General features: G+C 45.1%; 1 protein-coding gene across 1 annotated transcript in view; it reads right to left on the reverse strand.

The window, feature by feature from the left end:
• Positions 1-16121, reverse strand: part of CXCL13 (C-X-C motif chemokine ligand 13) — a 258152-nt gene extending 242031 nt beyond the window's left edge. Inside the window, exon 1 of the mRNA XM_069233603.1 lies at positions 15913-16121. The gene's annotated coding sequence lies outside the window, so the exon portion shown is untranslated. The remainder of the gene's footprint in view (positions 1-15912) is intronic.
• Between the last annotated feature and the right edge of the window lie 4968 nt (positions 16122-21089).

The raw sequence follows: 21089 nt of genomic DNA on the forward strand, positions 1-21089 counted from the left end.
CCTGATGGCGCCACTCTCATTCAATATGTCGATGATTTGCTAGTTGCCGCAGATACTAAGGAGATCTGCAAAGAAGCAACATTGTCATTATTGCGTCATTTGTCTGATTTACACCACAAAGTGTCCCTTTCAAAGTTACAGTATTGTCAAAAAGAAGTGACCTATTTAGGTCATCTCTTTTCGAAGGAGGGAAGGCAACTGACCCCAGAGAGAATCAGGGCTGTTGCAGCAATGAGTGTTCCAAGAACACAAAGAGAAGTGCGTGCTTTCTTGGGTATTACATCATATTGCAGACAATGGATACCTAATTTTTCGTTAATAGCCAAACCCTTGGTGGCATTAACTTGTAAAGATACACCAAATCCCGTCCCATGGTCTGAAGATTGTCAGAAAAGTTTTGTCAAATTACGTGATGCATTATGTTCAGCTCCTGTGTTGGGTACCCCCAACTACAGCAAGCCTTTTACATTGTATGTCCATGAGAAAGAAGGTTGTGCGTTAGCAGTTTTGACACAACAGTTTGGAGACAGGGAGCGTCCATGCGCCTATTTCTCTTTAACCTTAGACCCAGTAGCTAAGGCACTACCGAGCTGCTTAAGAGCGGCAGCGGCAGCTGCTGTTTCTATCCGACAGTCTGCTGGTTTAGTGATGAATAACACATTAATCGTAATGGTTCCACATGCAGTGGACACGTTGTTAAACAGAACCAAGACACAGCATTTAACTAGTGCTCGATTGTCAGGTTACGAGTTGACATTGTTAGCAAGCCATGTACATATAAAAAGATGCACTACACTTAACCCAGCTACGTTATTGCCAATTGTGACGGAGTTAGATACTTCTGAACAACATGATTGTCTCCATAGAACAGAAGAAGAAACGAAAGGGAGAATAGACCTTCTGGACACTCCCATTGCAAAGAGTGATGGTACTTTGTGGGTGGATGGTTCATGCTTTAAGCTCCCGAATGGTGACACGACTGCGGCGTATGCTGTGACAACTTTGTGTACGATTGTTGAAGCTGCACGTATCCCACATAATTCAGCCCAAGCAGCTGAGTTAATAACCCTAACAAGAGCATGTACTGTATCAAAAGGAATGAAAGTGACTATCTATACCGATAGCCAATATGCGTTTGGTGTGGCCCATAGTTTTGGGCGTTTGTGGAAGGAACGTGGGTTCCTGACCTCACATGGAACTAAAATACAGCATGGTCAGTTGGTAAATGAGCTCCTTGATTCACTTACTTTACCGTTGCAAGTTGCGATTGTGAAGTGTAGCGCACATAAAAAGGTGACTGATGATGTTGGTCGTGGGAATGCATTTGCTGACGAGGTCGCAAAAGAAACGGCAAGGAATGTGATGAGCCGAATGTATGTCGCGGGCCCTGCAAGATGGATTGGTGATGTTGGAATGTGTGAAGACACGATAGAAAGCGTGAAATCGATTCAAGCTGAAGCCACAGAGAGAGAATTGAGTGCGTGGAGAGAAAGTACGGGTAAATTGGATGCGAATGGTTGTTGGGTCGAGTTGTCAGAACATCAAAGATGGTTGCTACCCGATGCGTATGTGCTTGCAGTAGTTACAATGGCTCATGGAATGGCTCACATCAGTGTGAAAGGGATTTGTAAGTTGTTGGCCCCAGTATGGCAAAATGCAGGAATTCCCAAGTGCGCAGAAAATGTGGTTAAAAATTGCATGGTATGCCTGAAACACAACCCTGGTAGAGGAACCCCAACTCCAGCTGGTCATTTTGCACCTCCTACGTATCCGTTTGAGGTTTTGCAGCTAGATTTCATCCACATGGAGAGGTGCAACAACTTAAAATACGTACTCGTTGTTGTTTGTGCCTTTTCAAGATGGGTGGAAGCCTATCCCCTAAAAGACAATACTGCGCTATCCACAGCCAAAGCCCTTGTGAAAGAGTTCTTCCCTAGATTCGGAATGCCGAGAATGATCTGGAGTGACAATGGAAGTGAATTTGTGGGTCAAGTGATGAAGAAAGTATGCGAAGGGCTAGGCATAAACCAAAAGTTTCACGCTGCAAATCACCCCCAATCAGCTGGATTAGTGGAGTGCTATAATGGCACTCTAAAGCTAAAATTGGCCAAGATACAAGCGAGCTCTGGTCTCAAATGGCCTGACGCTCTACCCTTAGCACTCCTATCAACCAGAATGACTGTGCATTCACGAGTGAAACTTAGTCCTTATGAAATAGTCTTCGGCCGCCCGGCCAATATATGGGGAGTGCCTAGGCCCAAGAAGTTTAGCGAGATAGAGCATCCTGTTTTGCTTGACTATCTGTATGAATTGACGGCTAAATTGCGTGTCTTACATCAACAGGTCCACGACACCCTGCCTCCGGTCTCTGAATCTCCAGGTCATCCCATTGAGCCTGGATCCTGGGTTTTAATAAAGAACTTTCAGCGAACCAAAAACGAGCAGCCCAGGTGGACCGGACCGCACCTCGTTCTTCTCTCCACAAGATCAGCTGTTCAAGTAGAAGGGAAGAAACACTGGATCCATGGGACCCATTGCAAAAGGGTACCCCTACCTCTGCCATATGACCGGTGGGTCCAGGAAGGTGTCGCCGACTCAGAGACTGAAACCGTGCCACGTTTTCTGCCTTTCAGCGATGCACGAATAAAAGGAACACTCACTGAGAAAGAAAGTGATGACATTTTACAATCAGCAGTATCACCGTCAGTTCGATTGGACACTACAGAACCTGAACTCCTTTTTCAGGACCACACGATACCTGGGACTAACCGTTATAATCTACGACCAAGAATAAAGGACAAAAAAAACAGTTTACTTTTCTTCCCTTTAGCAAAGTTCTCCAATATGGAAAATTATTTTTGAATGACTTTTTGCTTTTTTTTTGTGTTTTTGAACCTCCATCCGGGTTCAGCTGTAGGATCGTGGCTGAAAAGACTTAGGGGGGTAGCCTATGGACACAAGGTCTACAGGTCTGGTTTGTTCTAGGGCGGCCTGGAACATTCAGAACACTCCTAAGTGAAGTAAACCAACCGCCACGAACGGCAACGGTTAGAGGATGGAATCTTTCCAAAATGGAGAACATGTTGAAAGACTGAGTTTCAAGAAGAGAATATGTGAAACGATAACCAGGAAACGTTTTTTGCTGCTGTGCATTTTTATGTTATTTAGTATACTTATGTTTTTTATAGGATATATTTTATTCTGTTTTAACGTGATATTGGCACCCACTACCTCGTCTACACCTCCTCCTTCCACTGTTTCCCCACATTCTTTTCAACTCCTCCCTAAACATGAATCTGCTAGGAGACTAGAGTTCATTAATAACTCCTTCATCCAGCTTTTGCACCAACACCAACTAGTGATAAATACAACTAACTGTTGGGTGTGTGGCCTTATGCCTCACACAGCAGATAAAGGTATCCCTTATCTGATCCTGCCTTTCAGCCACAATGGTTCCGTGTGGGCATTCAGAACGATATTCATCTATGCACACTACCCCCTAGGTTTTGCGGAAGACAACTCTAAGAAAGATGCTTTAGTTAAAGGTATCATAGACATGATGAAGGACAATATCTTCTACGAGACTATCCCCAGAGATGAGACAATGGCATATATAGGATGGAACATGACCGGATATGAAGCCACAATGAGTGAGAAACAGCAAGCTAAGATATCTTCCCTGATTTGGGTTGTACCCCATCAGGGTCACCTGTGTCTGCAAGGTACTGGCAAGAATCCCAGAGCTCAGCTAGGGGAAAGCATCTGCACTGAGACATATGTCTTCGCATCTCAGACCTCCCCTCCGCTCTTGGCAGCTAAGGGTACCTATTTCATCTGCCATGATAGAGCCTTTACATGGTTGCCCCCTGACTTTTCGGGCACATGCTTCGTTTCGTTCCTGTTGCCCCCTACCTACACAGCAGTGGCAGATTACCACAAGACAAGGATAGTTAGAGGCGTCTTCAGTGAAGAAGACACTGCAGGACAAGAATTTGGGGACTTCGTAAAGGGTTTTCTGCCGTTCTGAGGACAAATAAGTAACAGCAGGAGCATAAGGCAATTGATAAGAGTGGTTGAATCCACCGTGGCTGAAACCGCTGGTGCCCTTGGTAACTTGACTGCTGAGCTCCAGTCGGATCGTCTTATGACCCTTCAGAACAGGGTCGCATTAGATGTCATACTTGCAGACCGGGGTGGAGTATGTACATTGATCCAATCGAGTTGCTGTGTTTTTGTCCCAGATAACGCTCCAACAGTATACCAGGCCATCTCCAAACTGCATAGAATTTCCGAATCTATTCATTTAGATAAAGGAGATTGGTCATTAATGGGATGGTTCTGGGAACTGATATCAGCATGGGGATGGAAGATTCTGATGGTCATTGGGATGATCTTGGCCATTCTTTTCCTGTTCTGTCTATGCGTGCAGTGTGCTCCTGCGATATGTGGTTTCTGTGTTACATCATGCATAAGGAAACCTGCACCAAGAGACGAGCTAAATACTAGGATGATGTTACAGCAACATCTCAACGACTTTAGAAACATAGACCTGGACTCAGATTAGCATGAGAATAGGTTTATTGCCTATGTAAGGGCAAAAGGAGGGTTTGTGGTTCTAAAAATTCTAGACCCATGTAATTTACTTTGCCACAGCAGTACGATTTTAGTATCAAAAGACCGATAATGACTAGTACACTAAGCATGAGCATTTTCGCTCAATTCCAGCAGCGTTTTCACCTCGAAATCGCCATTTTCGTCCTGCACTCGTGGCTCCCATTTTTAAAAGTTGCCCTCACATAGGCTTATAATACAGTCAGATTTGATTCCAAGGACACGTACACCTTGATTGACTTTTCTCTGACCTGGGCAAGCTGGAACCATTGCCTCAGGCCAAACCTGTTTGGTCAGTCCCTCTCCCAGTGGCCGAATCAGATAGCATCAAGGCACACCATGCCATAAAACCCTTATTATCGCTCACACACCCTGCCTAATCTTGCTCACACCTGCACCTGCTCTTTTCTTCTTCTTACTTTACGAGGGGGAGGTGCCCGTTTTTATTGGGGGTCCACACTTACCTGATGTAAAATACTAGGCCTTGCCGGGTAATTTATTATGGGTTGGATGACATGAAATATGAGGTTTCATCATGACACTGTTTTTTCCTTTGTAGTGAAAACATGTGAATGACCAACCAAAATGTCAAGAATGTTTGCCTGAAGCTTAAAAAACTGTATATAAGGAAACCTGACTTTGCATTGAAACACAGTCTCCTGAGAACATACAAACCGTTCTGTTGTACTTCTAGGACGCTTGTTACTTGGTTGCAGCCAATAAATTCGATCTTTGACTTCACCTAGAAGACTCTGAGTTTCTGTGGTCGGAATCAGGAAAGTACCCGAGGTCTTTGGGTGTACCCTGGCACCGCTGGGTTACCGGATCAGTACCGGTTCTGAAAAACCCAGTACCTCAGGTGCCCCTTAGTACCCTGCACGCTTTCAAAAGTACTTTTTCTGGCCCAAAATCCCCACCGCCTCAGCCCGGGCTGATAAGAATATCCTCGCACTTCGACAAGCGCTCCCCTGCTGCTACGAATCACTGCCGCAGCCCTGGAGGTTACATTCCTTGAAGCGCGAGTGACGCACTGCCTCTGGGACCCCCGGGGCACCCTGGATTTGTAAACAGGAGCAGGTGCGCTCCTTCTGTGCTCCCGGGGCGAAACACGCTCTCAGGAGTGCCCCCGGGGCACACACCGGCACCTGTTTCTAGTGCATGACTGCCGCAACCCGGCCGGACCAAGAAGGAAGGAGCCGTGCCTCCAGATAGGCAGCCCGACCCGAGGACACAATCACAGGCTGCTAGTACCCGCTAAGGAAGGGGAGAAGGGCACCCTTTGGGAGCCCCACAGGAATATTGCAGCCCCCGAGAGGATAGCGGGCTGCAACTTCTTCCCCCATTCTCCCTGAACGCTCGCGGGTGGGTCAGGAGCCTCGCCGGGAGCCCTAAGTGGTCCTCTTTGGGGCCCTTGTTGTTGTTTGGGCTTGCCTGGTCCCCATAGAGATCGCGGGCCTCAGGAGGGGCCTGTTTTCCACAGTAGAGAGGGTGCAGACCGCCCTTCTCCCCCAGGAGCACCGCATGGCCACCGTTTTGCGCATAGGAGCGTTGGGGGCCCCCCTACTCATCTTCCAGGCACTAGGAGTGCCTTTTCTCAGTTTTATATGTTTCCTACCTGCTTTTATGATGCAACATATGTGTACTAATGTTCCTTTTATGGGCATGATATGCTGATATGTATTTTTATGACTTGTGATATGTTCTCTAATGCTCCTTTTAGGGGTATTTACGAGGTATTCATGACAAGTACATAGATTTCTTTACTATAATCCCTGACTACTGCTTATGTTGCAGAATCCTGAGTACTTACGTGTTCTAATGTGACAACTGCTTATTCCTGCAGAGTATTAGTAACTTGTGTAACGTTCTGACAACTGCTAAGGTAGCAGGGTGTTACTTACGTGCAATGTTGGTCTAATTTATTTTGTGCAATACAGTTTATTTTTACATAGCTCAGTGTTGTGTTTACTTTGTGGTATACATTTTGCGTCATGTGTCTTGTGTGTGTTGTGCAAACGCTTTACACATTGCCTCCGGGTTAGGCCTGACTGCTCGTGCCAAGCTACCAAGGGGGTGAGCAGGGGTTATCTTGGATGTGTAATTCCCTTGCCCTGACTAGAGTGGGTAGGTTCTGCCTGGCTTAGGTGTATACCCTAGCCAACCAGAATGCCCATTTCTAACATTGGTTGTCAGTGGTGAGGATAGGACTTGCGCTTGCAGAGTACCTTTGAGACTCATTTTTGCACCGCAAATTGCACTAAGACCTTTACATGTTTTAATTCTCTTTTTTTTTATTATTCTCCTGTTCTCTCAAGCTAGTCATTTTTATTTTTACTCTTGTATTGTATACTCACACTTTGGACTCTTTTTTTTACGCTAGTGTTGTGCTCTTTACAAAATGGAGTCTACCTTTGACATGGATGAGTTGTTGTGTTACACTCTAGAAGAGTTAAAGGGATTCTGCAGGGAGAGAGGTATACCTGTTATAGAGGGTGAATCCAATATAGCGGTCCTCAGGAGAGCCCAGTCCAATTTTGAAGAGGCAGACTTTATAGCATAAAAAGAGGCCGGGGGGGGGTTCTGAGGGAGACCCTAGAGAGACCCATGAGAGTAGTGAGGACTCTGAGGATGAGGGTCTCCAGTCCACATCCCAGGGAGATAGTGACCCCGAAGAGTTAGACACTGAGGGAGAAGATTACTGGCCAGGGATGCCATTAGAGAGAGAGGACCCCATAGATAGGGAGTCCCTTGCCTAGCAGCAGCGCCACCTCCCATTCAATGTCACCTGAGGAGCTCAGAGATAGGCAGGAAGAGAGGGACCTGAGGCTACAGCTAGCCAGGCTGGCTGTAGAAGAGAGACAGGCTGAGGTGGGAAAAGCCTTAGTTCAGGAGAGGATGGCAGAGACTGAAAGGGTCTTTGCCAGGGAAAGACTCGCTCTAGAGCGCAGTCTGACAAATCTGGACTCACCAGTACTGCAGGTGGAGTCCAGTGGTGGCAGCATAAATTGTAGTGTTGGGCACAATCCTTACCTACCCACAGACTTGGTACCTGGGTTCAAGAAGAGGGACGACATACATCAGTGACTGAGGTGACTGAGGGAGTATGAGGAAGCTCTAGTTGTGAGCAGGATTCCTGAGAAAGATTAGGGAACTGTCCTAGAGAGCTATATTCCTAAGGTGGAAAGGGATGCCCTACTGGCCCCAGAAGGGAGTGACAGGCAGGGGTATCCCCACATTGAAAGGCCCTGATGGAGAAGTATGGTCTCACCCCTGAAGACTATAGGTTGAGGTTCCGGGGCCTCAAGAAGCGGTCTAGTCTCATTCTAAGAGAACACATGTTCTGTTGCTATTTTTCAGAGCTACGCCAACATCTGTCACACTGTGAGTTCTCTGACCCCAGGAAGCTTGCAAAGGAGGCTGACCTCTGGCTTAGTGCCAGAGGAACTGGTCAGACATCAAGGGCCGTCTTAGGTTCACCCCTGGAAGGAGTGAGGGAGGTTCTGGGTAGCCAGGCCAAATTCTCAGTGGGGAGGCAGTAGGATCGCAAAGGACCTATCCTCTTACGTATGTCTTAGAGGGCTCCTTTTTGGTGCACCAAGATGAGAATTTAACCGACCCCGACAATATTCAGAGCGGGGAGAGTGCAGGATCCACAGGGGCCTGTCCTCCTCTGCAGGTCTAAGGAAGGCACCCGGGAGGGGCCCCAAGGCGGGAGGGTAGTTTTTACCAAGGGCCGATCCTCTAAAAGGGATCCCCTAGAGTCTGAAGGAAAATAGGGGACACCTGAAAACAGGGTTGCTCCAACTCTGGAGATCAGCAACACCACTCCGCAAAGGGGGTTGCAGATGCTTCCTTTTAAGGGTTTGTGGGAGGACACTCCCCTAACTCCTGCCCAGCCCAAGGGTACCGTCCCTAGGCTGGAAGACCAGATCGATCATAGGCAACCCCCTAGATCTGGGAGTAGAGACTGCTGTAACCAGCATCCCTACTGATGCAGTCCCCAGGAATTCAGTTCCTGTAAGGGAGAGTTTGAGGGAGGACGCTCCCCTAACTCGTGACCAGCCCAAGGGTACCGTCCCTAGTTTGGAGAACCAGGTTCAGGGTAGCTCCCTTGACCTGGAGGTGGAGAAGGCTGTCCCCAGTCTCTCTACCATTACTTCTGGGGGTATCACTCCTGATGGGAGGGTGTGGAACTCCAGAAGGAGGGGCAGGAGGAGGAACAGCTCTTTCCTGACCCCGGCTCAGCCAGAGGGGAAGGACCCTGGGTTGGGAGACCAGTTACAGGGGGGCTCCTCTGAACTGGTGGGTGAGCTGACCAGGACGACTGTAGCCAGCGCCCTGGCAGTTCTGGATTCTGGGTGAACAACTCCTCTTCAGCGGAGGTGGAACCCTAGAAGGAGTAATAGGAGGAGAGAATATCCCCTGGACCCTATTCAGGCTATGGGACCAGTCTCTAGGCTAGAAGACCAGTGGAAGGGGGTAACTCCTGAACTGGTGGGAAGGAGAGGGGAGACAGGATGCTATGCACCTGGGGCTCCAGCCCCCCCACTCTGAGAGGTTTCAGAGACCAGAGGCCCCGGGCTGGCCTGGGACCTGGCTCTGGCCACAGACAACTAGTATGCCTCCATGGGTTAGCTAAGATTTTCTTGGGAGCCTAGACAGAGGAGTTCAACTGGGTTCAGATTGGCATAGAACGGGATCATGCCCCTGCAGTTGCGGGCCAGGGCCCTGTTTCTATCGCCCTAAGCAAGGAAGTCCATCAAGGTATTCATTGTTCTCCCATGGCTTTAGGCTGGTAGGGGGTCATGTTGGACCTGGCCCTTTTACATGGTCATTCCCAGACATTTAGCTTTTTGCCTCTTTATTTTTCTGACCTTTGTTGGCTGACGTTTTGACTCTTATCACTTTTTCACTGCTAACCAGTGCTAAAGTGCATGTGCTCTCCCTTACAAAATTGGTATGATTGGCTTTTACCTAATTGGCATATTTAATTCATCTATAAGTCCCTTGTAAAGTGGTATCCCTATACCCAGGGCCTGTAAATTAAATGCTACTAGTGGGCCTGCAGTCACCCCTAAGGTACGCCCTAGCTAGCCCTTTGGTCAGGGTGCCATGTATGTGGAAGGCAGGACATGTGCCATGTTGCGTGGGCTGTCCTGGTAGTGACAAACAGCCTAACTTGGTGTCTCACTGCTGTGAGTGCTGCCTTCTCATAGGATTGCATTGGAAATTCCCTGCCTTATATGTAAGCGGTATTGTCTGATTTATGAGGGGTAGCGTAGGTATGTTTGGTATTGTTGTGATAGTGGTGAGAAATACTGCTTACTGGTGTGGGTGTATTTTTTTATTACTATCACAGAAATGCCACTTCTAGAAAGTACGCATTTATCTGTGCTTGTGACTTTGGTGTTTTGCAGCTTGCCTCCAATCCACCTCTGGGCAGACTGACAGTTGTGGCTTTGTGCATACTTTTCAGACAGCCTTAACACAGGGAGGGTGGAGGTGTCTCAGAGAGGCATCTACATATTGTAAAGCCTTCCTGGGCTGAGAGAAGGGAGAGGCGGGGCACACTTGCATTTGTAAAGGCTGTGCGCTGGCCTCACACAATAGGGTCATTTACCCCCCCCACTGATGTTTGCAGCCTGTGCTGGAGGAGAGAAAGAGCACTCCCAGAACCAGTTGTAACTGGTTGGAACCCCCTTTCCTGGCCATTGTAAAACACACTGTAAACCTAGTATAAGTACAGGGGAATTGTCCCCACAATTTAGAGATCATTTTGGACATTGGGAACTCCAGGAACCTTACCTGGAGCTGGACAGGACGCTGCTGAGAAGACTCACCAGGACCACCTTGGACTGCTGCTGTGCTGACCTGTGACCTGCTTGGTCACTAGGAGAAACTTCGACTGCTGGCATCCCCTTGTGTACTGGCCTGTAGCTGGGTTCGTCAGCCCTGCACCGCTTCTTCCTTGTTTTTTTTCGTCTCCAGAGACAGGGTGCTGTGGCCCCTGACCTCTGTAAACTTATTTCTGCACATGGAGGGCTGTTTTGATGACAAAGCTCTGGGAGAGCGCTCCTGAGTGTCCTGCACGTTTTTAAAAGTGCTTTTTCCGGCCAAAATCACCATCGCCGCAGCCCGGGCTGATAGAAAGATCCTTGTGCTTCGACAAGTGCTCCCCTGCTGCTACGAATCACCGCCGCAGCCCGGGAGGTTACATTTCTTTAATCGCGAGTGACGCGCTACCCCTCGGACCCCCAGGGCACCCTGGATTTGTAAACAGGAGCAAGCGCGCTCCTTTTGTGCCCCTGGGGCGAAACACACTCTCAGGAGCACCCCCGGGGCACACATCGGCACCTGTTTCTGGTGCATCACCGCCGCGACCCGGCCAGACCAAGAAGGAAAGAGCCGTGCCTCCAGATAGGCAGCCCGACCTTGAGGACACAGTCGCAGCCTGCTGGTCCCCGTTAAGGAAGGGGAGAAGGGCGCCCTTTGGGAGCCCCACAGGATTACTACAGCCCCCGAGAGGAGAGCGGGCTGCAACTTCTTCCCCCATTCTCCCTGATGCTTGCAGGTGGGGCAGGAGCCTCTCCAGGGGCCCTATGTGGTTGTCTTTAGGGCCCTTGCTGTTGTTTGGGCTTGCCTGGTCCCCACAGAGATCACGGGCCCCAGGAGGGACCCGTTTTCCACAGTAGAGAGAGTGCAGACTGCCCCTCTCCCCCAGGAGCACCACATGGCCCCTGTTTCGCACATAGGAGCGCCAGGGGCCCCCTACTCATCTTCCAGGCACTAGGAGTGCATTTTCTCCGTAAAACCAGGTACTTTTAGGAATATATTGGCTCTGCAAGCTTATTATGGACCTTGTTTTTTTTTATATGTTTCCTACCTGCTTTTATGCCACAACATATGTGTACTAATGTTCCTTTTGTGGGCATGATATGCTGATATGTTTGTTTTTTTACTTGAGATATGTTCTCTGATGTTCCTTTTAGGGGTATTTACGAGGTATTCATGACAAGTAGATAGATTTCTATACTATAATCCCGGACTACTGCTTATTTTGCAGAATCCTGAGTACTTACGTTTTCTAATGTGACAACTGCTTACTCCTGCAGAGTATTAGTAACTTGTGTAACGTTCTGACAACTGCTAAGGTAGCAGGGCATTACGTGTAATGTTGGACTAATTATGTTTTGTGCAATACAGTTTATTTTTAGATAGCTCAGTGTTGTGTTTACTTTGTGGTGTACATTTTGCATCATGTGTGTTGTGCAAGCGCTTTACACATTGCCTCCAGGTTAGGCCTGACTGCTGGTGCCAAGCTTCTAAGGGTGTGAGCAGGGGTTATCTTGGACGTGTAACTCCCTTGCCCTGACTAGAGTGGGTAGGTTCTGCCTGGCTCAGGTGCATACCCTAGCCAACCAGAAACCCCATTTCTAACAAAAATGTTTTGCCTTTGTAATTGTAGTATCACTTTCTCTCTAAAGGCAGCTGATCATAAATGTAAATTCAGATTTTAAAGTGTTGATGCTAACAGGCTGTGCAGCAAAGTCACTGCTGGCTCTATGTATTTTTGTTATAGTATATTTGTATCAGCGAACAAGAGCATTTTCGAGATTGTCAGCGTATAATTTGAAATGCATCGCTCATTGAGTTTTGTCATTCATTTAACCTGCTTTTTCTGTAGAGCATCTGCGCGATATTAGGAAAACGTCTTGTGAAAAAGGGTCTGTAAATGAATTGCCTGAAGTTATTAAACTGATCAAAGTCGAATGAACGCAGTTTGGTGGATTATGAATTATGCTTTTTGTCTCAAACTGGTCTCACTGACCTGTGCAAAAAATCTTTCGAATGAGAAGAACGTTTATTGAGCAAATTTCTAAGCTTTCTCCTTTGTAGAGCAAGACTGCCGTCTAGTCCGTGCTAACCTATACATCTCATTTCAGCGGTGACTTTTTGTAGATAAATACATAGTTCAATTAATTTGCCTCTTCACCAGATAACACCTACAATCTTTGCTTCATCCATGACTCCTACTACCGGTGTGGTTTTGAAATTATTATCTGTCAGGTATCGATCTCTCCCCCACAAAACAGTTCAAAAATCAAAAGGTGGCACATCGAAAAGCATATCGATATCCTAAAATAATAGACTTGCTACATTCAGACATGTTTTCGTCAATGAGTGCAGGATATTAAAACGTAAGCAATGAACTAGTAGTGCATGCAGAATTAGCATTCATTATTCACAAGGGGGCATATCGATTGGTGAATATAAAGAACTACTTGACAGGTGTTTAATATGTGAAAATTAGAAGTTCCAGGGCACTCATCAGGAGGCCACTGCATCTTGCCCCACCCATTGTCCCTGCCAGCGCCGCCAATGACAGTACCAGTACAACTGCTAACCAATACACCCTACAAGTTTGATAGTTCAGATCTACCAGACCGTAAAGCCATAAGAATGGCTTGAGCTGCAGGTATTATACATTTTTAATGCATATTGAACTCATAAACAAATGTTATGTTCATCTCTAATTTAGACAAACAGTGCTCCCATGTGGCAGACTGTCATACTTACCAGTCTTGACAGTGAAGTGCCGATGTGAAGGACCGGAAACCACCAGCTCAATTTAAGCCTCGTACTTGACCAGTAAAATGTCGGATAGACAGCTCTGCACATTAAGCAATCACTGCTATGGTCTGTATGTAACAAGGCATAATCCTGTCAAGGTCAACTAAGCCTTCTGACCTTTCAATGTTTGGTAAATTGAGTACTGCAAATAGGGGAAATGTAACTTGTGCTGTTTACATTGCTTATATATGAAAGATAAGCTATATGAAACAGGATCTAAAAAGCATTTTTTTGTTTATATAGTTTCTAGTTTTGCCAATTGTCAGGGAAGTCGAATGTTGCATCATAGAACTATAGAGTCTCCTAATTGGGTATTGAAATAAGTTTGAGAAAAGTGTAGTTTTGAACATACACTGACGTCAGAAGTAGAAGAAAAGAATATGCTTTAGTAAGTACAAATCAATTTAAAGATGAAATCCGTACTGCTTCAAAAAATGGCAGAAATGTTAAACTGTCCAGAGTGAAATCAAAATGTTCCTCAATCTAGTCATTTTCATTAATTTATCAGAAGTGAAGCCTGCTCTGTGGACGTAATTAATAGATCAGTGACTCATAACTGTAAACCAACCTTAAGTAACAAAGAATCAAATGCTATTAGGGAAACAGATAAAGGGACGTCCAGAAAAATAAATCATGAATTAAGATTTAGGGCTGACTTAAAGTTTAGTGACGTGTACTCCGTCACCAAAAGTGAAGGATATCCCGGCCGCCTAAATAAAAGTGTCAGGATATAATTCACATGTACTAAGGCTGATGGTATATGTATAAGATTTGTGACAGAGTAATGCATGTTGCAGGCAAAACAGGTCCAATTGCATGAAAACATGAATGCGTATAAAATTAAAGAATGTTTGTATAGTCATAAGGCCTCGAAAAACAGGGTGCTTGCATGGTAATGCTAACACATATATGCTTGATTACCAGATTTGTCACCTTAAAAACTGGGGGCCTCATTTACAAGGCCTGTAACAGAGGGCAGAACAGCAAGTGCCTTGTTGCGCCTCCCTTCGCCACTGGGAAAGGGCAGAAATGTGCTATATCTACAAGATATGGAGCATTTCTGCCCTCTCCCCGTGCAAATTTTCTGCCATGCGCCAATGCAGGCACCCTTGCCCCAAGGTGCAAGGGTGCCTGCGTTGTAGGGATGATTTGTTTTTGTGCAGGAAGGGACACCTTCCAGCACAAAAACGTTCAGAAGAGGTGTTTTCCTCCTTCTATGTGTGCTGCAGAATGCAGCACACATAGAAAAATGAAAAGATGGGGAGAAATAAAAATAGTTCTCCCCTTTGCGTCATTCTCACGCAGCCCCTGAGGTGGTGTAGGAATCTAACACATTCCCAGACTTGGGCACAGTGAACTAATACAGACTTATAGGTTTGGCCCAAACATTATTGATACTTCACATGGGGAATGGACTTTGATTTCCAAAAATAAATTTGTTCATCGTTGATTGCAATTTCTTAAAAATATTTCCAGCAAAACCTAGCAGGGTGTAACACAAAAAAATAGAAAAAAATCACGGATAACTATTGTGCCAGAATTAACTCAGCCTAGTATAAAAAAATAGTTACTATCCCACCAAGTCAACACTGTCCTTTTTGTGTACACAAATTGAGGAACCTTGCCATTTAGAAATCCTCAGTTAGCCAGTGTAGCAGCCTCGTACTCCAATCTGACAGAGCTAAATTTGCAAAGAAAGAAATTACAATTTTGCCCAGGTATTTGAACTTGCATATGAAGCCTACGACTTTGGGACGTTCTTTGTGTGTGGAGAGCAACAGACAAAAATCATTATATTTCTTCCTACACAGAGCATTATGGACAGCAGGTAATTTGTATCCTGCTAATCTGTGTATAACACAATATTAATGCCACTGTCAAAATAGATTCAGTTCATGTAATCTTGTGGATTTTAATTGTTTTGGGCTAATTTCCTTCTGGAAATATATCTGGTGGTATACTAAGAGTATCACAAAAATATGTATTCCTTTTAGTTGGCCTACGATTGTTTTGAGTCTATGATACAGAAATACAATGTTTCTTAAGGAAACTAGACGATTTTTTAAATGCCAGTTCCAATGGGTATTATTAACATATTGCCCCACTAGAAAGATCATAGGAATTGTACTTTCAGTGAAAGTTTGAAGTAGTTTATTTAATATTCAATATTCACTCTTTAGCTTCTCAAATAGATTTCAATGATATGAGATTTGCTTGAACCCACTTTGTTAGTTACTATCTGAAACCACTAGTAACAATGAGATGCAAAATCCCCATGAGCGAAGATCTTATTTTTACGTAGTGCGTTATAATCATCTCAACATAGTTTTACTGATCATATTTGCTTTTTGTACTTTACTTAAGGTGGTACATCCATTCCTCCTTTTTTGTGTGCTTGCACTGTCTTTCTTGTTCCTCCTTATTTCCGTTGAGTGTACTACAAGATCCAGACTTAGGAATCTTTCTAACAATGTTCAATTTTTGTTTTAATTATTTTTAATCATCTTCATTTGATATTTTCTAAACTCTGTTGAACACAAAAGTATCAAGGGGATATAGTCAGCAAATGGAACTGCTTGTACTAAATGTGTAATATAAGAATATTCATTTAGCAAAACTTAAGGATAAAATCCTTAAACCAGCAAGTAATTTGTATCATTGGATACTTACATGATTTGAAGCTTTTTTCTTTGTGAGAATTTCTGGCCATGGCATGTGTTGTCCCATAACCTAATTTATGTCTCCAATCTTGTTGAACAGCTGAGTGTTTTACCATCAAATTCTGTTCAAATCTTGGATAAAAAGCAATACTTCATCCACATGCATGTCAGCTCCCTGAGCTGAATTGCCATTAATTCAACACTTGCTGTGACAGGCTGTTGCAAGCAACAGACCCGCTTAAGAATGCGGCGCGGACTGACTCTGCCGCTCTCAACCCGGAAAGGGAAGGTCCGTTGACCCATCCCCTACGACTTCCGGGATCCGAAGGGCAGAGGCAGCAGCTTTGTGCCCTTTCAAGAATTCAAAGAGGGACAGCCCAGGAAAAAGAGGTCGTTGAGCAGCCGGAGGAGCCGTGGACCTCTGCGAGAACGACCAGTAGCCCAAATGAAACCGAGGAGCCCTTGATACAGAGAAGAGAGCCGGAAAACGTCCAGGAGAGATCCAGGTCGACACCAGCGGCGTGGGAGGCGCCCAGCGCGAGTTCCAGCCATGCTCCAGGAGAAGCGTGGCATCTCCAGGTGCGTGCCACTCTTAGGGAGGGTAAAAACAGGGGTGGTTGGGAGGGATTATCCCGCCTTAAACCATAGCGGAAATTGCATTTTGGGGAGGGGTGAAAACTTCGTTTGCACAACATAAAAGAAGGGGTGTGGTGGTGGGGACAATGCAACAAGGGGGAGGAAGTAGGAGTAGTAAAGAGTAGCGAGCTACACAAAGAAGACAGCGAGGAGGAAGTTGGGCTGAAAAGCACACAGAAACGGAGACAGATAGGGAGAGATCTACCAAAGGCAGCCAGAAAGTGTAAGAGAAGCGAAGGGAGGAATCCCTAGCACCAACAGGAAAACAGAGAAGATAGAGAGGTCTCAAAGGAGCAAACTTGAAACAGGCGACAGGGAAAAGGGAACAAGAAAGGGAGAGAAAAAGAAAACATCCCACCACCTAATATAAACCGAAGGATAGAAAAGGACAAAGAAAAGAAATACAGGACAACAGGGAAAGATAAAACCTGTATTTAGAAGATCCTACTTACCGGTGCTTTATCTTGTTTTTCCTCACATGTGCCTCCCGCGAGCTCTGGAAGAAGAGAGACAAGAAAAGGAGAACCTGAACCGTAGCAGTCACAAGAATAGGACACAGAATCATAATGAATACTTATCTTTCACAACAAAAATAAACCTCACCTGAACTAGTAATATGTTGACTTCGTGCCCTCATTGCGTCACCCGGCCACACTTGCATACATGTTTCTGCTTACAGGCCTGACAAGTAGGCATGTTGACATGGTATTTATTAGATCTGACATCCTTGGGGTGGCCTTCCCCCAAACATTTTGCCTTTACCCTCACCCTTCCTGTTTTATGAATTCAAATGTGTTGGCATTCAGGGCCGGCTTTAGAGCTGGTGGTGCCATGTGCGACAGTATTGTTTTGCACCCCCCCATGACCTCCTCCTCCTCGAGATTCCAACCGGCAAATTTGCCTCTCATCTCTCCATTGCGTGCCTTTCAGATACATTCATTTTTTTTAAAGCGCTTGTAAAGACTGACTTTACTAATTCACCCAGCTATCCATTTAAAATATAGTTCTGTTCTTTGCAGCAGGCATATTAATCCTCTATGCTCTAACCCTCTATGCTACTTTATGGTGAGTCAAAACTGACACTAGACACAATTCTCATCTTACTCCCTAGCAGGAACATTAATCACAAGAGACATCTTCACATTTTAATTGCTTTCTGATGTCTGGGTGCACAAGAAACTTTTCAGGAGGTGCTTTCAAATTGCAAGTTTTAAAATTATTGCTATACACCCCCCCCCCGAGGTCACCGAATCCCAATCTAGGTCAGCACCCGGTGCGGCTGCACCGCTTGCACTGTCCTTCAGCCAGGCCTGTTGGGATTAGTACTCTGTGCACTTAGCCAATGCTAACTAGTATTAAAGTGATGGTGCTCACTCTATTAAACAAGGTAAACTTGGTCTACACCTCCTTTTCTTGCCCTAACCATTTGGCACCTGCTACCAGTTTTCTGGGTTACATGATTGTGAATAGCTCTGCTATTGGGGTTTGGGTATTCCTGCTAGACAGTGAGACAAAGGGGACTGAGTTTAGTTAGGATGACCCATCCTGCCAGGATGACTAAGGGCAAAGCAGGTCACTGCCCCACTTACACTTCAAAGGGCTTGCCTCCAGCAGACACAAAGGAACCTGAAACCAGCCTTTTGTCACCCCAGAATTCTTGGGTCATTGAAAGGGGAAAGTGAGAACATTCTAGAACCAGATGTGGGGGTAGCCCTGGATGTCCCTCCAGTTCAAAATTGGGACAGGAATAAATATTAGGTCCTCAGACCTCTTTAACACACTCATGGACCTGTGGAAGATTTGTAAAGATCCTCTTGGACCCCCAGAGATCTGCCCTGCTGCTTGAAGGCCTGTCTTGCTGCTTGAAGGAGAACTGGGCCATCTCCTTCAACCCAGGACCACCAGCAGTGACTCCAAGGGCTGGTTGGCTTTCTCCCAAATGGTGCACGCCGAGGTCCTGGGCCTTTGAAAGTGGTATTGGTGGAACACCTTGAAAAACCTTAGGACTTAGAAATGTTTTGACCTAAAAGTTGCCTCAGAACTTACAAAAGACCAAGAACTACCTGCCACTCGCTCCAAGGTTCATCACGGGTTGGTCCGACTTTGCGGTGGCTCCCACTAAGTTCTTCTCTGCAGCAGCACATCCTGTTCAGGGCCTCTAGGAGAAGGTACCTGGCCTTGTGGAGCCCTCATTGGCTACACCCTGGAGCCTCATCATGCTGGAGATTTTCAACTTCCGAAAAAGTGACTAAGCCCTATGGTAAAAATCTTCACAGCACCTTCGGCCAGCGGCCCTCTGATGGCAACCACTCCCCGTCAGACACCACTGGCTGCCTCGCCCTGCTGAACTTTTACCTTCTCAGGAACATTTCTTCAAAGTCCAAAGCTAAGCCAAGACCAGACCTGATCCACCTTATGTATCCTACCTGTGCTCCATTGCAGTCGGTCTTAGCTTTTGACTTTGCCCGGTTTCGCCTGAAAAGATACCCGTGGTTGGGTCTTTGATTTTGTAAGTGCAGTTTTGCACTAAATACATTAAAAAATCATAACTCAAGTTCTACTGATTGGATTTAATTTGTTTTGGTGTCATGTTATTAATTAATCTGTTCTAGATTATGCTACATTGTTTTGGGATTTTTCTTATGTTGTGTTTTAATTTATTACAGTTTGTGTACTACATAATACTTTACACATTTCCTCTAAGTAAAGTCTAACTGCTTTTGTGCCAAGCTACGAACATTGCATACAGATTAATTTAGTGACTTTGTGGTTAACCCTGACATGGATTGTGATTGTTACCTGAGGGGGCTTTTACCCCTCTCATCTAATAACCCAATTTCTTAAAGGATAGATGTGACAAGTCACTCTAATGATTTCAAAGGATTCTAAAACAAACAAATTTAACTTTTGCCCAGGTGTGTAGATACAGTAATTAAACCCGAACACTTAATTTTAACCAAAACCTGATTTCCTAAAGATTTTCTGGAGGAAATATCAGCAGACCACATTAAGAAATTAGGAGCATTTTTGACAGGTTAATAGTCACCTTCCCAATTAGTATTGCTTAACAAGATGGGTACACTGGTATGTTTCTTGCGAATTAGACATATACATTGATCAAAACAGGTGCCTGCACTGCAAACATACACTGCTATGAGGAAGACCAAGACATAGGTGGCTGCCGTACACCTGGTCAGAGGTAATCTCTCGATATGTTGGCCTGACTGATGGCCGAGTGAGCTGTTCACCTTGATCTAAATGATTCATTAAATGTTTGTCTCTGAATTGCTCCTACTCTAGTGAACAGCTGAACAGATATGTGCCAGTTACTCACTGGTAATCTTCATTATTCTAGTTGACCTTCCTTGTCCCAGTCATTATCAAAATAGGGTGAGTCACATCTCTTTCCATGCACCACATTATGTAGATTAAGAAATCTAAAACCAATCAATACCTTCCTGCTCCATTCCCTCCTACCCCAGACATCACCTACTCATCTGGGGTAAAAAGGGGAGAGAGACAGTATTGTGTCCTGTCATCCTAAAGTCTAAAGGAATTATGGTCATGTTCAAGGGAAGGACAATAAAATTTATGTGTTGGACAAGAAAGGATATTCAATGATAATGAAGATTATCAGTAAGTGATGGTCACATTTCCTCCGTACTCCTACCTTACCCCAATCCTTACTGAAATGTGAATATAAAAAAGTTGAATTGATCCCAACATGAAAAAATGACCTCCAAAATGATGCTAACATACTGGATTAATTCAGTAAGAAATTCAGTATTTCAAGACAAAAAATGCATTTACAACTCTAGTCCGAAAGGCATACCTCTTTGAACCACTAAATTTAAACAATAGTGTTTAATAAAAGTTAAAGGGACCACCCAAGTTGCTGCATGACAAATATCATGAATAGAAGTGCCTCCTACTTTTGTTCGTGAAGCTAGAAATCCACAAATCGATTTTCCCTGAACTTTTTCTATTAAAAAAGCTCCCTGAGGTTGGCAAGCCTGATAGATAACTGGGTTAATGCATTATCTTTGCTTGGAAGTAAATGGTTCATAACCCACCTTGAAAGGACCAAAGTTAATACAGAGTTTGTCAAACATCCTGAAGTCAGCAGAAGGAGAAAGACAGATTTTGATGTTTTGCTTGTTAAGAGACTATGCAAGAAGAGTAGGTATTCTCTTAACGACATCCACCAATACATAGCACAGCCACTATTGAACAAATCACCAACCAACTGACCACTGGTTATCCCAGATACCCTAAAGTTTCATTTGATGCTCCCAAGACTCTATATAGTACGTAGGAGTTAAAGGGCCAGAGACACATCGCCTCCTCAACCATTAAATAACTAGTGAGCTGCAATAACAAATGAAAATGTTTAAGCAACCAACAAGAAAAGAATATAACAGAAAAATAAAACACAAAAATGCTAAGGGCCTGATTACAACTTTGGCGGAGGGGGTTAATCCGTCCCAAATGTGACGGATATCCCGTCCACCATATTATGAGTTCCATAGGATATAATGGACTTGTAATATG

This window comes from Pleurodeles waltl, chromosome 1_2, assembly GCF_031143425.1.
Source record: "Pleurodeles waltl isolate 20211129_DDA chromosome 1_2, aPleWal1.hap1.20221129, whole genome shotgun sequence".
Classification (NCBI taxonomy): domain Eukaryota; kingdom Metazoa; phylum Chordata; class Amphibia; order Caudata; family Salamandridae; genus Pleurodeles; species Pleurodeles waltl.